Source organism: Stigmatopora argus, chromosome 15 (assembly GCF_051989625.1).
Source record: "Stigmatopora argus isolate UIUO_Sarg chromosome 15, RoL_Sarg_1.0, whole genome shotgun sequence".
Classification (NCBI taxonomy): Eukaryota; Metazoa; Chordata; class Actinopteri; order Syngnathiformes; family Syngnathidae; genus Stigmatopora; species Stigmatopora argus.
Window position 1 is genome coordinate 4463758 of NC_135401.1, and position 18259 is coordinate 4482016.

Sequence of the window (18259 nt, forward strand, 5' to 3'; positions counted from 1 at the left end):
ATAAGTCCGCAAACAATTAATAGATTTAATCCAAATTTGGATTGTGAGTGGCAATTATACCAAACATCCTTCCAAAGAAAAAGCCAATGACGTCACTTTTAATGGTACACACCATGTTGCTGATGGCCATATGTGATTGATTGCGTCTATACAAAAGAAGTGCACTCCACTCAAGTGTGACTTGAGTCACATGATACCACGCTGAACCTTCCACGTGTCGTACCAGTGCGCATAGAGCGGAGATGTTATTAATGTTAGGGAACAGTAGTCCCTCATTAACAGTGTTTTCATGTGACCAGGCTGAACCGCAAGAAATGCAAAGACACACGTCTAAACAGTTGGATAGAAAATCCCACGTGCAGGCAGGCACGCCCACAAACACAGCACATGACCAAATGAAGAGGAAGCATTGTTCCCTATCACAGGACCTTTCAACATAGAGGCACACAATTCTCCTTCTGCAACAGAAGGGTTAGCGACAGCAGCCCAAGCAGTGTTGGCCTTGTTTTGATATTCTGTGGTTTACGTGCCAACGCCGATGACAAACAAACTGTGTTTACGTCCTCTCACTATGTCGTCTGTTCCCAACACGAGACCAATCCCTGTCTCGCGAGCCCAGAGTCATTTATCCGGTGTTCGATTCATGACAAAAAATCAAGCGTAATATGAAAATGACACGTAGGTAAGACGTGTTCAAGCGTGAAGTGAAATATGTGCAGGGCAAATTCTGATTGGATGCTTGTCCAATCATTACAAAATGTCGGGTAAATATGCTATATTTTGCATAATATTTTTCTTTGTGAAAAAAATAATAATCAAAAATAAAAAAATATATATATAGAGAGAGAACTTTTAAGCACCATATTTTCCACACCATAAGGCGCAGCTAAAAGCCGGAAGTACGTCTTATAATCTTTATATATGGATCACGGTTGGTCAATCATTGTATGAATTTCCCTTTAAAACAGCTCCATCTACTGGATTTATACCAAGATAGGCCATTCACTGAATGTGTGTCTTATACTATGGTGCGCATTATAGTGCGTAAAATACCGCACTTAAATGTAGATGTGGATGCTGGGACATTTCCTATTTGCTGTTCAGTTGACATATTTGTCATTCCCCTTATGGAATCGTGCCATATTTTTTTCATGCCGCTCCATTGCTGTAATGAGGCATCATGGGACAGTGGCAGGCCATTAGCCTATTGAGCCAGAGTGGGTGGGGTCAAACCTCTGACCCCCACGCCTGAGCATTGAGTGGGTGAAGTGGGGGTTTAGTTGGATCAAAGTTCAAAAGGTGGCAGAGGTGGAGACGTTTGACCAGCTCTGACCTCTGGTCCCCGTTTTTTGTGGCGACAAGTCATAAGACAAACATAATCAACTATGATTTATGAGCTAATGGACTTTTTTTTGGGTGTGATGTAACGCTTTTGTTCACAGGGAACTTTCGAGCTGCTGGACGTTTACAACTTTAACCTTTGCATCTCAAACTTGTAAACCTTTTGTATTGTGTGCCAAGCTAAATAGAGAAGACCAAGCTTTTTCTTTCGGTTGTGTGATCAGGGTGACTCAAGCGGGGCAGATGTGTACAGGTACTAAAGAAATGCACGTTTGCAAATGTACAAAGTGACATGGTTTTACTATTGGTGTCAGAACCTAAACTGCAATGTATTGTGCTGAATGTTTGAGCATAGGGTAGTTGGGCAATATGACAATTAAATTAAATAGTAGCTTTTTTTTTCATCAGCCAATGTGCAAAAGTCTTTCTAAAATTGATTGGGCCACATATTGTATGTTAACACTGAAACAACAGAAGAACAGGACTATACCCCAGTAACCTTCACATATTGCACTCAAGTAGTAAAGGTAACAATAATGCAGTACTCACTAGCGCCCTCAGCTTCTTTGCGTCAGTTGGCTTGGTTCCAGTCTTGGGATTTGGATCTTTGTGCCCATTAGGACCATCTTGAAATCAGCATTGCTGTCACAAGGACCAAAGTTCAAACCTGGAGGCAAGGTAAATGAAAATGTCACAAAAACAAAGTATACAACCAAAAACAAGTATAAGCAAAAGACTGAGTATGAAAAATAACTGGACTGGGAAGAGAAACACTCAAAATACACAGACACGAAATGATTAGCAACAGGTAGGTGCCTCCAGAGGAAGCCGATTGGTCAACAAACAACGAATGGGCCACAACAGGTGAAATAATGGGCAAAGGGCAAGCCAGAATAAGGCACATATGTGTGTGTGTGTGGGGGGGGGGTATGTATGTATACGGATATGTATATGTATATATGTATCTGTATAGTATATGTGTATATGTATATATGTATCTGTATAGTATATGTGTATATGTAGCTACGTGTGTGTATATGTATGTATATATATATATATATATATATATATATATATATATATATATATATATATATATATATATATATATATATATATATATATATATATATATATATATATATATATATATATATATATATCATGCAACATGCTTATTTATTTACTTATTACCTATTTATATCTAAAATGTATTTTATTATGTGTGTTCTCACCCTCTTGCTACTGCGACAGTGAATTTTTTAAGTTATCTATTCTAACCTAATCTAATATTGTGGAATGTACTGTAGCCCTCAGAGTGAAAGTTTGGTTGTACAGTTGTGGCATTCTCATTGCAGCCATCATGTTTGTCACACAGTGTACTCAAACGCTCGCTCGGGCTGCGTGACACGAGAGCAAAACCGCGTTCGCTCAGAAGCGGGGGGAACGCACCTGTGTCACGGTGATATGATCGACTCTCCGACCTGTCAACCACATCCCCTTAGCACACGCACTAAAAACCAATACACGAGGAGATGTCTCCTTCAAAGCGCTCGACATGTCACCGTGGCGTCTTGACCGGCCTCGGAGAGGCCGCGGAGTGAGGCCAAAGGGACGGAAAATAACAACAACAAAAAAAAAGGGGCCTGACGTTACCCAGCAATGGAGAAGAAACCGCTTGATAATCTTCGGGGACGTCATTAGTGTTCCTGTTTTCACCGGCTCGCACAGCCGTGTGTCACAATAGCGCCTCATTCGCTATGAAAACAAGCAAGTGCCACACTGTCACTTCCCCTCTTGCACGGTGAACTCCTGCTGGCATCCTGTGTCAATGATAAGCCTAATCCCCCGATACCTCGCGGCCCCTCTCAGAACAAAAGAACCACAGGAAGAGGTCAGGTCTTTGCCACATCGGCCTGCCAAGAAATTATAGCGCTCCATATGGTTTAGGTTGAGGAACAGTCCAAAACAAATCTTGGGACTGCGCAATCCCATCCCATTTCATTCGAGCTTTTGTCTCACGTACGGAGAGAAGTGCTATTATTTGGCGGAGTTTATGCACACTGTCAAATATTCTTAGTCACATCATCAGTCTTGTCCAATTTGACTGACCTGATGACCAAGATAATATTGTTTTGTTGCGTATCTGTTCCCAGCCTCAATGACTGCGACTCCTTTCACTAGAGGAAACAAAAGTGTTTACTTTTGATGGTATGGAGACAAAACGCAGAAAAAGTGGTTTCTGGATCGACGAGGTTTGAACTTGAGGTGGGATAATATGTCAGGAAATTTTTTGTCTCGGTGGGTTATGAATATTGTCTGCCAAGAATTGATAGACAGGAAGTTTTTTCTAGTGAAATATTCAAAAACGTTTTTTTAAATTAAAAATATTTAAAATTTTCTGTTATTTTTTTTAATCAAAAGATTTTTGTAAATCTGAAGCTACTAAATACAATAGGTTTTCATTTGTATTTTTAAATGTAAATAGAAAAATATTTGCCCTCTTTTCAACATGAAAAACAAACGAGGAAATATTTCATGAGTTCTTTTTCTATAAAAAAAACTCCAAATAAACATTTGAAATCGGAAAAAAATAAACATTCAGTTTTTTCCCCATCCCAAAGCATTTAAAAAAATAAAAATAATTTTAGAAAACATCTGCACATTAATTTTTGAACTTCCCAAAAAATCCATCATGAGGATTTGCACATATTCCAATGTTTATAAATAATAACTTGACTAATGAATTGATAGTTTTTCTGAGAGCAGATTAATCGCAACAGGCAAATCTGCCCTCCGAATAAAACCGTAACAACAACGACGTGGCCCACGTCCAAAATGACTTTGACACCCCCGAATTAGCCCCTCCTGTGTACAGTACAAACAGAAGTTAACCTTTACCAGCAGATTTTTGCATGTCCGGTGGAGTAAAAACTAGAATATGCCATAAAAGTAAACGCAAGTGTGAGTAGTGGCCAACCTGTTGGCTATGATTGACTGGCGAGAAGTCCGTGTTGTAATTTCCCCGCTCATCCGTGACCTTGAAAGCATTGGAAAGCAGATAAATGCAAGTCAGAACTACGGGATGCTAACTTGGACATAATAAATAATTCAAATAAAGTGGAGCTTTTGGCCAAACAATCGCCTGTTGGACATTACTCACACCCCAGATGGCGTCTGCAATCTATTTACGTTCTCTTCTCCGTCAATCGCATGCAGGATAGTTCCATAAATCAGCGCTGTGAACCCAGAGCTGATTAATACGACTCAGTGCAAGGAGAGGGCAACGCAAAACAGCTGTTTGTGCCTGCGTGGCCCCGTTTTTTATGAATCTTGAGAAGCCAAAATGTTATTTTTTTTCCAGCCGAGTTTCAAGTATGAATATGGACGCCGGCCAGAATGCTGGGGGTGCCAAGTTGTTTCTTCCGTGATCAAAATAAGACAGATGTTGGTCCTTGACTTTGTATGCTGTCAGATGAGCGGAGCTTTGCTCCAAACGGAGGTCGAGGGTTGATGTTGGTGGGAAGCAATGCTTGTCAAAAAGAGAAGCACAGCGTTCCGTATCTGGACTTATTGGCTAGCTCGAGGTCAACGCGGGGAATCGGTAACATTTGACATGCGTGTTGAGAAAGAAGTTCAATCTAAAAAGTTTTTACTATTTCATCTGTCGACGCCTCTTTGACAGGCAATCGGGTTTAAAAGCGATTCTTATCTTTCTCATCGGACAGGGTTTGGAGTCGTCATTCATTTTCAACACTGCTTATACTTGTCAGGGTGCTGGGGGGTACTCGGACGTTTGGTCGCCGGACGTTTGGTCGCCGGACGTTTGGTCGCCGGACGTTTGGTCGCCGGACGTTTGGTCGCCGGACGTTTGGTCGCCGGACGTTTGGTCGCCCGGACGTTTGACAACATGACAGAGAGTTTACTGTTGAAACCAGCTCTCAAAATTATATTCATGAGAGAGAGAGAGTTTAATATCTAAATATCTACTGTTGAAACCAGCTCTCAAAATTATATTCACCCGGGCGACCAAACATCCGGCGACCAAACGTCCGGTCACGGTGCTGGGGTGCTGGAGCCCATCCTAGCTGACTATCTATGTACATATTTATATTGTTGCCAGTCACAAAATAGCCAAATTAATCCTAAAATTGGATGTCAGAGATTCCGCTATGACTTTTTAGTTTTAGATTTTAATTCAAGTCACAATCTAAAAATGGGAAATGTATGATTTTCAGTTATTTGGTCACATTCACTGAGGAAAATCACCCATTTTTTCTTATTATTCTTTTAAAATTCAATTTTAATCTTAGAACTGCTGCGAAACAACAACAACGAAACAAATAAGTTAATGAAGAACCGCAATAACTTGACAATTCCACGAGTCATGCATTCTTTCATTCCATTTAGAAATATGATACAAAAAAAGCCAGGCCTAGCGTGACGTACCCTCTTTTGGTTCAGTGTAAAAATAAAATGTGAAATGATATAATAGTGTGTGAATAATTACATAAATAAGTCGTACTGGAGTATAAATTTCACCCTTGGCAAAACTATTTTTTTCAAAAGTGACTTATAGTCCAGAAAATACGACAATAACCATGCACTCTTTCAAAATCTGCCTTTCAAAAAACAAGCTGTTTTCAAAGAGAGGCTTTGTTATGAGCAATTAACATATCCAGTAAAAAAACTGGTGGATGACACTTTACATTTCTCTCTTTGTCTCACAAGCTGTTTATTTCACAGAACGGCTTATTCTAACCTTTGACCTGTGAAAACGAGAGATCAAGAGATAGATTCCTCCACAGGGGAAATTCACAATGGCTAACATTTGCTAGCGTTTGGACGAATTACAAACAAAAAGAGAAAAGCGTGGATGAAAGGCCAACTTGCATTGGAGAGACTTCTTTAGAACATCAAACAGAAAGCGTTTCTCCCAGCAGTCAGTGGGGCTCCGGGGGGACGCAGTTGTAATTTCCTGGCTGGACATGTGGGCACGGCTCACGACATCAAACGGAGAAGACCTCGAGCACAAGTGACGACACAACAAACCTTTTTTTTTGGTTTGATATCTCTTTTTATCTTCCGAAACAAACGTCTTTCACAAGTCACGGACACCATTTTTGTCACCTCGTTGGAGGGGGGTGCTGGACCCTACCCTGGGGCAAAGGTGGGGTCCATCCTGAATTGGTTGCCGGCCAATCACAGGGCACAATAAAACAAAAGACCATTCACATTTTTTCAAGTTTTCTGTTTTGCCAATGCTGATACCAATCTCATCTGATCCCGCTATTTTTAGATCATTAAAATAATGCCAAAAATAGTATCAAAATCATGTATTTTTGGATTAAATAGAGATCTAGTGATACCTCCTCAAGAAATGCTCTGTTTACAAACAGTCACATGATGCTCTCTCACTATAATTAGTTCTTAAAAAGAATTAGTCCCACTCAGCAGGCGATAAACACTTAATGGTCGGTAGTAAGAACGCGCAACTGCCGGATCCGATTCGATCCTGTGACCAACCAAATACGATAATGTCCAAAACTCCAAAAATAGGGCGCTGATACCGATACGGAATCGCTAGATATTCAGGGTTTGTTTTCACTTAAATAATGTGCAATTTAAACAAAGACAAAATGATCTTTCTGGTGCAACAGCATATGAATATTGAATTTGATTGGCACTTTGAAAATGAGGTTTTCCATGTTTGCCTTGTGAACACCTTTCAGCAATAAAAATGAAAAAGTAAAAAGAGAGGATGGCTGTATTTTTAAAAATAAAAGTTTAAAAAAAGGGATGCCCACAACGATGCTGTCATAAGAGAACCACCCAATGATGACATTTTAATGCGTTATGTGGGACAGCCTAATGACAGACTTCACACCAGCCAGAAGGATATATGTCAAAAAACCTTGCCGGCCCGCCACGAATGACACGAGTACATATGAAATGAACTGAAACATTTGACCGCGTTTACGAAAACATTTAGTTGTAGTCCCAGTAAAAAGTTAAGAAGGAAGGAAAAATTAAATGGTCAAGCCGTAAAAAGGCATTTAAATCTACATAATAATTTGGGAGTGAAGGCTAGGTGATGTCATTGGTTGTTAACATCCACCACAATTTTAGATGTGTAAACGCATTTTGCGGTGTACGGTAGAGGATTAAGGCCAAAGCTATTCCAGTCCATTTTTTTTTATAAACAGTATTAAAATTAAATTTTGACACAGCTACAAGACAACAATTTATAGACAGTCTCCCTAATGGGATTCCCACGCCACCTCATCTGGCTCCTCTCAATGGGGAATAGAAACAGATCTGACTTTCTGCCGACTACTTGGACCCAAATTCACCGGGGTGGGGGGGAGATCCCAATGGGATTCCCGAGCCACCTCATCTGGCTCCTGTCAATGGTGAATAGAAAAGGATCCGACTTTCTGCCGACTACTTGGACCCAAATTTACCGGGGGGAGAGGGGACATCCCAGTGGGATTCCCAAGCCACCTCATCTGGCTGCTCTCAATGGGGAATAGAAACGGATCCGACTTTCTGCCGACTACTTGGACCCAAATATTCAATTGTGTTCTTTTCTCTGAGTGTGCACGCAGACACAGATGGCCTGAGGCAGCAGTAGAAATCTGTCATTTGGAAAAGACAGGCTAGAAGGCATTTTTTTGGTTTGACTCGCCTCAGGTAACAGCTAAAACTGCAGATGAGTCAAGCACACGGGTAGAGGACGGCCAATTTGCGGCGAGCGGGGAAAAGGTTGGAGCTGCGGGAGCAGCTGAGCTTGTCAACAGATTAATGCGTCAACCTATGTGACGGCTGGACTGCCCCTCCCGCCTCAGTTGGGAAAGTCTTGTATCTCTATAGAATGCGGGTGTCTAACTCAGGTTGGTTCGCGGGCTACTTTCATTGCAATGCGATCTTATGCGAGCCAGTCCATTTTTGGGGGTGAAATATGTTTTGACATGAACACTAGTTCATTCATCTCCATCCAGTCAAAATAGATTGGACATCTATCATCGTCAATGTTAGACAATGTGTTCATTTTTCATCACTTCTTTGTGGTTTTCTTGTCAATCAGGATTTCTGATGTGCTTCCTGTTCATTGATCGCTTCCTGTTGTTGTTGAGGCTTTTCCTGGCTACTTCCTGTTGGTTTGGGCCACTTCCTTGTTAACTATTACTTCTGTATTTCTAGTATGTAATGCAAGTTTGACATTAATGTTGACTTATGTACACATTAAACTCAATAACTTCTATCTGACTTCAGCAGCTTGCTATTTTGCCGTTTGCAATGAAATACAATTTTTTTTTAACAAAAATCAATTTTGTTTTAGCTAAAACGGACAACGAATTATGATCGTTAAAACTCTGCTAGTCTAGCGAGGACAAAAAGGATGGAAAATGAGTGGAAAAAAGGTTTTAAAAAGTTGTAACTTCCCTCAGATGGTCATATTTTTTGCAAAATTTGACACATTTAAGGGAAATGCCTAAAAAAACGTATGTGTTTGACAACGTTTCAATTGTACATAAAGCTCTACCAAGAGTGATAAACATGCTCCTGGTGTTTTGTTCTATAGGGCAGATTGTATATAGTGCAGTAGGTTGTCTGGAACATAAACCCTGCTATGGAGAGGGGGATTACTGTCCATGTTTGAAAACGTGCAAAGAATGAGAAATGTGTACTTGTGGACATGACGGCCTTTATTCATGGCCGCTGTAAATCTGGCATGGTGAGCTGTTTAAGTCTGCTCGGAGGCAGGTTAGAAAGAAGATTGTTAGAAGGATGTGTAGCCATAAGAAAGATGCAAGAAAAACAGTAACATGGGCACATTTGTATTCATTCTGTGGGGACGTACTTCAAATATTTGCAACCACAATATTGCATACTGCTAATAATCAAACAAAACTCCAAGAATGACCACCAGTTCAAATGGATTGGGCGTCTACACGTAATAAACTCATTGAAATTCACATATGAATGATCAAAAGTTTTTCCTGTTTGTTAGTTGTATTGTAGGTAATTGGAGAAGAATTTCCAGACCCATGTATCGATCATTTCTGTATCGCCTGATCATGCATCACATTGCCAGATTATTAAACATTAATCACAAGAATTGCACTGATCGACAGTTTTGAATTCCAAATATGTTCATTTGCCCCTTGAATTCACCTTAATAACACTTATTCTCACGTCTTTATTTTTTATTTTTTTGCACCCTAGTGCAGTGTTTCCCAACCACTGTAATGGTAAACGGGAAATTGCAACAAGTCATACAATGTAATATTCAGAGAGAAAAATTAAAATGAATATAACGAGAGTAAAATTGAAATATTACAAGGTTAAAATCTAAATATGATAAACGTTAAATTATAGATTATACTATTACAAGATTCAAATGATGAAACAGACATTTTGTTGCTTATTTTGGCTTTCTAGGGCATCAACTTTTGGCGACGTAAAGTCTTTTTTTGTTGTGTAATTTTAGGAGATTTAAGTAATATTTGGAAGAAATTCATAAAATGATGTGATTAAAAACATGTCATTACTTATTTTTGCATTTTTGCAACTTCTGGTGACATTATTTCAGTGTGAAAAAGTACATTTTGGAATAATTTTGGAGGATTTTGTGATTCCTGCTGTTAAAACTTTGATTAGAATGACTATAGTTCATATAGGCGATATCGTTTTAAATGAAAAGATTTTCAGATGGTGGTGTCCCTTGAGATTTGTTCAATTCAAAAAGTGTGCCGCAGCACAAAAAAGGTTGGGAAACACTGCCCTGGTGGATATGTCACTGGCCACCTTGGGTATAAACACAGTCAAGCTGACAGGTGACCCGCCGTGCTGCTTGTGTATAGAATCTGGATTTGAGTCATGGTGGTCAGAGCAGCTCAGTGAAGCCAAACCAGGTCTTTGATGAGCCTGTCTGTAAACCAAAGTGTGCAGGCTAAGGGTACTGTGTGAGTGTGTGTGGGTGTGCATGTGGGTGGCTATGTTGGATGGAAAGGAGGCAGAACGCGGGTCAAACACTCCCTTTGAAAGCCTGTTTGCGCCCAAGCCAAGGACAACATGAAAGGAAAAGACAAATTGACAAAAGAGCATAAAATACTAGTTCAGCTAGCTTATGGTCATCTTCTTTGTTGGAAATTTTGGAAAAAGTATCTTTTCATTGATTTATACGACCCTTGTGAGGATAAGTGTTTGGAAAATGAATGAATTGATGTGAAATCAACTGAATGTGATGTCGTTGGTTTTCAGGACGCGAACGTTCACCTTAATTTTTCAAATGAATTAGACGTCGACTAGTAATACTTTCAAAGTTGGATTTTTTTTGTGCAGTCAAAATCAAGAATATAAAACAGAATTTGAAAAATAAATCCGAACGCAAACACAAAAAAACCCATTTGCATGCGGAAATCTTGAAAAACTTGAGCTCTAAATGTCATTTTTGGGTGATTTTATGCTTCTAAAAAACAAGAACTAACCTTGAACTTTCCGTTTTAAAAAACTATTTTTGTTTATTATTAGACGTGGTTGCCAGCCATCCGAAATCTAGGCCTGTCAAGTTAGAAACCAAACAAGTGCAAACAGTAAGATTACGAAAAAAAAAGAGTCTTTTGCATTAATGCAGCAGGCTCTCGTCACCATCCTTCCCACCCAATGTTTCCAGCGGGCCGCCGTGAGGAAGCCGCGCTTTGTTGCGAGCGCACTGACAGTGAGCCGAGGCCTCGAGAGGGACGTGCCGAAAGTTAAAAGCTCAACAAGCTCTGTGAAGTGGCTGGCTTTTATGTTGCGCGTTGCGCTGGATCTGGCGGAGAGGCAGCGCCGGTCCAAAATCCAAACTTATTTCAAAAGCGTTACGTGTCAGTCACCAGCCCCTCCTCTTCTCCTCGGCGTGAGCTGTTGTGTCTGTTTGGAACTTCATTAAAAAGGTAGATATCTTTGAAAATGTGGGCTTTTGGAGTGTTTGGGTTCCCCCACGCTCGCATGACAGCCCGCGGCGGCAGTTAGTAGCCCATGCCGCGTGTCAGAGTAACATCTTATTAAAGTGTTGATTCTTGCCCGGGGCTGCACTAAGCCCCGTTCGGGTCATCCTACGTGTCAGGACGTGGAGCCAGCCGGAGGGCTTCGCCATCTTGCCATGAGATTTGATTGCAGTTCGGTGTGTGTTTGTGTGTGTGTTCTGAGTCAAAGTGCGGTTGCTACCTCTGCCATTTAATATCCATCCTATTGACTCTCCATTATAGCTGCTTATAATGATAATTGTCAGTCTGATGGTGCTTGGCTGTTAATATCAGTTTATGTAAGCAATTAAGCAACAATTATGCAACTAGGAGACTTCAATTGTCCCAAGTGTGGCTTATATTCCAATGGGCCTTATAAATCGATCTATATTGGTTCATCATTGTATGAAATTCCTATTAGCACAGCACTATCTAGTGGATCTATAACAACTACTACAACTACTACAACAACAACTACTACAACTACAACTACAACTACAACTACGACTACGACTACGACTACGACTACAACTACGACTACAACTACTACAACTACTACTACAACAACAACTGCTACAACTACTATTAGAGCTCCATATAGTGGATCTAGCATCATAATCCCACTACTACCACCACTACCACTACTACCACCACCATCACTACCACTATTACCACCACTACCACTACTACTACTACCACCACCATCACTATTAGTACTACAGCGCCTTACATATGAAACTAATTTTCAGACAGGCCATTCATTGTGCGCCTTATAATCCAATGAGCCCTATAGTGCGGAAAATACAGTATTTTTATTGGATTTCAAATAACTGTAAAGTTATGAAAAGTATGTCAAAAGTACGTTATGGACAGGTGAAAGTCTCGTTTGGCAATTTTTCCCCCCTCCTCTATGTTTTTGGTGGAATGGTCCGCAACTTATAAAGTTGTTAAGGCATAAAGAGTTCCTCTTTATACATAAAGCTGGCCTATCTCTGCATTGATATCTCCAAAACTTGTTTACCAACTAACCCACTCCCTGGAGTCCTATACATATTTTGCCTGATGGGGTGGTTCAGCGTGACTCGGGTGGGGGGCAGCAACGGACCCAAGCTTTGTAATCATAAAAAGTATTTATCATGTGTGAGACAAAGAAAGTTTCTTATTTTTTGTAAGGTGGATTTTTTTTCTTGCCCTCTCCATAGAGTTGATTTTACAAACAGCTCATTAAGACCTAAAACAATTAACGTGCCCTCCGTCTGAGAGTCGTCTGGATGACAGAATTATCGTGTGACTATTGCGATGGCTTGAGGCTCTGGACAGACGCCAGGAGGGAAGGAGGCAGACTGGAGAAGAGTGACACATTGTATACAAGGCCGCAGTGGCCTGGGGGCTAGAAAAACAAGTTACATATTACAAGGTCCAATACTAGTGATGGGAATTTGGGCTTGTTTGGCTCCCAAGTGGATGTGCAGTATTTTCCCCATCTCTCACTTTTATCGATTTGCTATCAAAATATATGTCTGAAATAATCAGCTCATTTAAAAAATGTTCATCCATGGGAAGGATGCCTGTTCATTCAATGCATTTTGTACATTGCTAACAAAGGGCGAGATACACAGCGAACTGTCATGGCCAAGTGCAACTACACTGGCCTCTGATTGGCTAGGAATTTGGAGGGAACTGGTCTGTTTTGATCACAACTATGCAGAGGCAGGTTTAGTTGGATTTAAGAGATATTGTTGTTAATCTTACTTAAAAAGTTACAACCCTGGATCCACTATCTTGAAAGCTAGGATTGTCAATGGAAAATAGTAATGATTTCCCATGGGGCTTGTTTTTAAAAAAAAATGTTTATCCTAAAAAAAACATGTTGAGAAGTATCATAAATGATGTGCTGGTCGCACATCGCTTGACTTTTGCGGGACTGTCATATGGCTCTATCACTAATGAAATTACTTAGCAGACATTCCTATTGGATTATAAATAAACAAAGTGCGCTGAAGTTATTTTCCGAAATTCTTGCCTTTTTTTTATATACTACATGAGATCAAAATGGGAGTACGTCTGGGTCAAAGTGTGTTATCTATGCAGTTGTTTGTTTGATTGCAATGCCTTTTTGAAGTGAATTCTTTCTGCAAACAGTAGTGTTCTCAAATTGGTCCCCATGTGACATCCCGCTAGTACCTGCCCCCCTTTTTTTTAACCTTTGGACGACTTTAACCATGCTTTATTCAATTTCATTCACAAAGGAACAATGTTTAATGAAAAAAAAGTGACTTGAGGACAGGTCACGATGATGCATTAATCCTGCCATAGTTGTTATACACATGCATTGAGCCAGGAGCGTTTCTAATAAAATCAAATGAGCGTCTCATGATGAGATGGTCGGCAATGTTGTTAGGCATCGTAAACAGTGCTGCCGCTGTTTGATTAGAATTCCTCGCGGGATTTACCAATATCTTTGGAACATTACCCCAATCACATTACCACAACTTCACTGTGCCTAGAATGAAGAGATTCATTTTATTGCGTCTGAGAAAAAAATAAAAACAAGAAAAATAAAAAATACTCATGCTCACAAGCGTTTTGTTTTGCTCTTTTTTTTAACACGGGACAAAATTTACGAGGGACAGTCTATAAATCATACGATTCATCGTATTGGATTTCATTTAGCGGAATGAGAATGTGGCTGAACAGAAGACTCGATAAATTAAAGGATGGCAAACCCCTTCTTTTGATCCGAAGCTATTATCTAAGAGATTTGAAATACAGTCCAACGAGGTCTGCATGGTGTTTTATTAGCAATGTAAAAAGGGGCCCTGTCCAGATAAGAGGCTCTTTATGGACGGTGTTTCCCCACCACTGGAGGCCTCGGGGCCCACCAGAAGATATTAGATGACTGGGCTGAGGGGCCTGGAGTCTTCAAGCCAGCTGTTCACACAAAACCTTCACAGACAAGACACTGGGCCAAGGGAGAGGGCACGCCGGGCCAATAAAGTTGGCTCAGGTGCAGGAAACATGCCACCGCCAATGTTTGAATGTGGGGATTTGTGTATTCTATGTTTACACTGTCCCAATCTAACTCATAATCTCTCCAGAATGGCTGATAAAAATGGGAGTTCGTCTTTGAATTCATTAAGACATGTTTTGTGCCAGACACAAAAATGGCAAAACTTGCAAGTTGCAAACCTTTTGCTCCTTTAAATCCAGGCTAAAAACAATTTGTTTACCACAACATATTCATACAGGGAGGACCTACCTGGGATCGAAGCCTTGATCCCAGAATTGTGAGGCTGACGTGCTAACCACTCCATCACACGTGACCGGACGTTTGGTCGCCCGGACGTTTGGTCGCCGGGACGTTTGGTCGCCGGGACGTTTGGTCGCCGGGACGTTTGGTCGCCGGGACGTTTGGTCGCCGGGACGTTTGGTCGCCGGGACGTTTGGTCGCCGGGACGTTTGGTCGCCGGGACGTTTGGTCGCCGGGACGTTTGGCCGCCGGGACGTTTGGCCGCCGGGACGTTTGGCCGCCGGGACGTTTGGCCGCCGGGACGTTTGGCCGCCGGGACGTTTGGCCGCCGGGACGTTTGGCCGCCGGATGTCTGGTCGCTGGACGTTTGCTCGCTGGACATTTGGTCGCCGGACGTTTGGTCGCCCGGGTGAATAGAAGTTTGAGAGCTGGTTTCAACAGTAGATATTTAGATATTAAACTCTCTCTCCCATGAATATAATTTTGAGAGCTGGTTTCAACAGTAAACTCTCTGTCATGTTGTCAAACGTCCGGGCGACCAAACGTCCGGCGACCAAACATCCGGCGACCAAACGTCCGGGCGACCAAACGTCCGGGCGACCAAACGTCCGGGCGACCAAACGTCCGGGCGACCAAACGTCCGGGCGACCAAACGTCCGGGCGACCAAACGTCCGGGCGACCAAACGTCCGGGCGACCAAACGTCCGGGCGACCAAACGTCCGGGCGACCAAACGTCCGGGCGACCAAACGTCCGGGCGACCAAACGTCCGGGCGACCAAACGTCCGGGCGACCAAACGTCCGCCGACCAAACGTCTGGGCGACCAAACGTCCGCCGACCAAACGTCCGGCGACCAAACGTCCGGGCGACCAAACGTCAGAGTACCCAATCACCTGTGTGTGCGTATATATGCAGAAAGTTTGGATGAAATGCATTTCCGTGGATTTTCCTCCCACAAAATTTGTTGTGGAAACACATTTTTAATACTGTTGGCATGTCAACATGGTCTAACATGGCAGACTATTGAGAATTATTGCTTTGGGGCCAACAGATAAAGCTGATAAATAACAAGTGAGGGCCAGTGTGTCTAAAATGAAAGGAATGACAGTTTGATAAGATGATAAATAATGAGTGGGTTTGATAATGTCTCTTCCTCCACCATTGAGAGTTCATTGAGGCATGAAAAAGGCATGGCAGGATATCCTGACCAGACATACCACTAAACCAATGCTATCTTCACTTGTGTTGCTACATTTGTGCATCTGCTTATGCAATAAGCAAGTGACCATCTACCCCGCGCAACTGGCTACGATATTAAATGAACATAGTCAACTACTCGTCTAAAAACTAAATGTTGTCGCAGAGTACTACTTTATCACAAGTTTTTACAGACTAATTAAATGGAATTGCGTCAAAGAGCATTCAAAAATTTTAACTATCAAGACTTCTAGATTCAATAAAAATCTTTTATGTAACAGTTTGCCTCTGCATAGTTGAAACTGATGTCAGGCAAGATAACGATTGGGCAGAAAGCGTATGACTCAATGGAAAACAATTTTGTATTTTGGTTTATTGTACAACAAGAAAGACTGCGGGGTGTGGCTCGGCAATGTCCAATCTATCCAATTGAGTAATGCAGCCCCCAAGGTTATAGGGGGTCCTTAAAATCATCATAGTGGTTTTCACAGCCTCATTCAAAAATGATTGATTGCCATCCTATCATGTTCTACATTCCTGCATACAACATCGCTAATAATAAACATGGGCAAAGATAATATGATGACATGAAAGCATTACCATACCATTTAAAACCTTGAGAATTTTCCTGCAAATACATTTTTGCTCAGGATGATTTTTGCTGAACATTACCATTGCTAAACTTCAAACCCATAAGTCACACAAAGTTTAACCGCACAACTCCGCAGTGAGAAAGGTGCTTTCTACAACTGTGTAACATGACACAATACCAGAAACAACGTACATGTGTTTTAAGGAATGCTGTGATCCAAACTAGATAAATGTTTAACTACACTACGTCGAACTCTTCCTTAGATTTATTATAACTCCTATTTCCATGACAGTGCTGATACACTCCGTTTCCTTCTACTACGTATTTCAAATCCTCGATAATTTACAAAACCCTGCCTACTATTGCAACAAAAATAATCCTGATCCTGATAAACAAAGTCTACGCTATATCATTCCCTCTTCAAGGAATTTGCTATCAAGTAAGCGCATCCTAGGCATGCCTTCTTCAAAACATCTTTCAGAAACCCACAAATTTCACTTTAATCTGTCAAAATCATATATACATATAAAACAAATCAATAATACAAGAATAAAAACACTAATGCTTTTTCACCTATTATGGCAGGTCTTGAAAGCAATCTACCGCGATAAACGGGGTATTACTGTAAATGACATTTTGAATGAGACACAGTATATCTGTGAGCCTTCTTGTTGAAGGCAGAGGGAACATTTGCCTAACAGGAAAGACATGGACAACATAACAGACAAAGTACGGTTGCGTGTGTACACTTGGGCGCACACACACTCAAGCACACACATACATACACGCACATTTTATAGATGGAGCTATGGTCTCCTGCAGAGATCTGTCCTCACCAGTGGGCCTCAAGGGAGAGCAGATAGAACATTTAAGATAGGCCTCCCTAATCCCTTTAGTCAGACTCAAATCACACACAATTTTGTGCACACACAGGCTATATTTAGGGTGGGGATTCACAACAGCATTTGGGATTCTCTCTCTTGTACACATCCTTTCAGCACTGAGCCCATTTATATATATCATTAAATCCAACTGGAGTGTTTTAAGCAACTAAACAGAAGTCTTGGAAAAAAAATGTGTCAGGTATTTATTGAATATCTACATTGGAACTGTTCTCAATAAAATTGTAAAGCTAGATCTAAGATATAAATTCCTGGATGCCATTTAAAGGAAACCTATTCACATGTTTTGATATAATTACCTTACCAGTCCAAGACCTGGTCACTGTAAAATTCACATATAATAATTTTGGCTGATCCTCTATTATTATTATTATTTTAGGTCAAATGCATTCTTTTTTAGATTGATAAAAATAATAATCAACATGTCTAACATAAGTTAAGCTGTTATAAAAAAAAAAGACAAATATGGATATCCACATGTTTAATTCTGTGGCCCAAATTCAGCTGGGATAGGCTCCAGCACCCCCCCGCAACCCTAGTGAGGATTAAGCGGTTCAGAAAATGAGAAGAGATGAAATCCTGGTCACTTGTGAGGATGATATTGAAAAAATATTTTCCCCCAAAATGCAATGATATCAAAAGTGAATCATAAATCTCAAGGCAGGAATATTGTTGACTTCTATAAGAGTGATTTTGTCCGCTTTTTGATTTGTTAATATCTCTTTCATGACAAGAGACGCACATGCTTTTTTATTGAGCATGCAATATTAAAGTTTAAACACCCCATCTAAAGAAGGTGCTAAATAGTTAATATATTTGAGACATTATAACGTGTGTATTTGCATGTGGTAGCAGTGAGCGGTACCTCCTGTCGCTGCTTTTATTGTTTGACAGTTTGAGCTCGTGACAGAACAAAAGGTCATGAGACAGCGTTGTGGTCCCTCCGACGTTTCGGTTCCACGAC

General features: G+C 40.9%; 1 long non-coding RNA gene across 1 annotated transcript in view; it reads right to left on the reverse strand.

Annotated features, from left to right (window-relative positions):
- Positions 1-1894: 1894 nt before the first annotated feature.
- LOC144089513 (uncharacterized) overlaps positions 1895-18259 on the reverse strand; it is a 34413-nt gene continuing 18048 nt past the window's right edge. The window contains exon 3 of the long non-coding RNA XR_013305090.1: positions 1895-2008. This is a non-coding gene — a long non-coding RNA (uncharacterized LOC144089513). The remainder of the gene's footprint in view (positions 2009-18259) is intronic.